Source organism: Micropterus dolomieu, linkage group LG09 (genome assembly GCF_021292245.1).
Source record: "Micropterus dolomieu isolate WLL.071019.BEF.003 ecotype Adirondacks linkage group LG09, ASM2129224v1, whole genome shotgun sequence".
Classification (NCBI taxonomy): Eukaryota; Metazoa; Chordata; class Actinopteri; order Centrarchiformes; family Centrarchidae; genus Micropterus; species Micropterus dolomieu.
The window spans coordinates 27,850,385-27,851,990 of NC_060158.1; positions in this window are offsets into that span (position 1 = coordinate 27,850,385).

Below are 1,606 nucleotides of genomic sequence, written 5' to 3' on the forward strand. Positions count from 1 at the left end.
GTGATTGGATTAATTTACAAGATATGTAGCGTCATTCTTAAAAAGATTCATACGAGCATTGTTGTTTTTAGTCAACCTAACCTCTGAAATAATCATAACACTAGATACAATGACAATACATTACATTTATTCATTTAGCTGACGCTTTTATCCAATCTCTTGCTCAGGGACACATTGGTATCTCATAGTGGATTGGAACCCAGGTCTCTCACACGAAAGGCATGAGCCTTATGCGCTACTCCACCACCACCCCTATATAATTACAGAAACTCTGTGGTCTGCTCTATTGGTAGCTCCTATGAGGTGCAAAGGCTTATAGGTAATCTTTCTTGTCAACTTCCTGTGAATTGATGAACCGTCGTTCCCTTCTTCCCTACACAGTTCACAGTGCCCTTTGAAGTGAACATGTTGTGCTCCCTGCGGTTTGGAATACCCTGTGCAGTCCACTTAGCAGGGAACTACAGGGCCATCGGAACGCACCCCATTATTACGTTTATGTTGGCCCTAATCAATAAATAATTATCAGGCTGGGTATGGTTGTAAGATGGGGAGAGTTGTAACAACACCAATTCCACCAATTGGAAATTGCCAGATAAAACGCGTCAGGTTTGTTAAACTGAGGCGTGAAGTGGACGAGTCTAATCAAAATGCTCGTAGCTGACGGAGACGAGCGGGCCTCTCAAGAAGGAGGTGATGAGATGTGAAGGCACGTGAGTTACACCAGAAGATGTTCAACACATTTTCCCGTTTCATTAACAGAGAGAAAGAGTTCTTGTTAGCTGCTGTCGCTCTGTTTAGACAGAAAAAACAGCAGAGAGGCCGTCTCTGATTCTCAGCAGAGATGGTCTCTCCTCTGAAAGTGAGGCTGCTTTCGACCTGCAGAGAGAGCCGAGTTGCTGTGAGGTGAAGGCGGCGCCGACCCGGAGCAGCGGTGACCCAGATCTGATCGAGGTGAGTGGGTCAGCTGTGTGGACGCCGTCAGGCTCTCAGAGGGATTTCACCGTGTGAATCCAGATTTACTCCGTTTATCTCTGGATATTTATACTCTCATTTCACCGCTCTGCTGAGGAAATGAAATGAAAGGATATCATGATCTGCTGGAGGACCAGCATGAATGTCGAGACAAACCACTGATCTGCAGCACTTTATGTCAGTTTTTGATATAAACTGATTACTGGCTGTAATAAACAAACAGGAAGTAGAGGTTAAAAACCGGAAACAAAACCAGTCGCATGGACCTAAAGACCATGAATCTGAGAAATGTGAAGAGAGGTTTTAAGAATTGGGTTTAAAATGGGCACGCTCCAATGTAAACACGAACTGTCTACACGAACACGGGTATTTTCATAACCATGACTTTTTGTACGCGGTTCGGCCATCCATCCATTTTTGAAAACCCCTGCCGGGGTGAGGATTTTCAGAAACGCCGGTTGCTGTGCTGTCGTGTGGACAGTAAAACAGGACAGGGTTTTGCCTCGCGACGTCAGATTGTGCGCCACTACCTGCTTTGTTTACAATTTGATTAGGCTCTGATTGGCCAACGTGGCTTTACGGCTAGGGCCATATCGCTGCCAGGCCGTTTGGTGTGCTCTTGACAGTGCTTGAT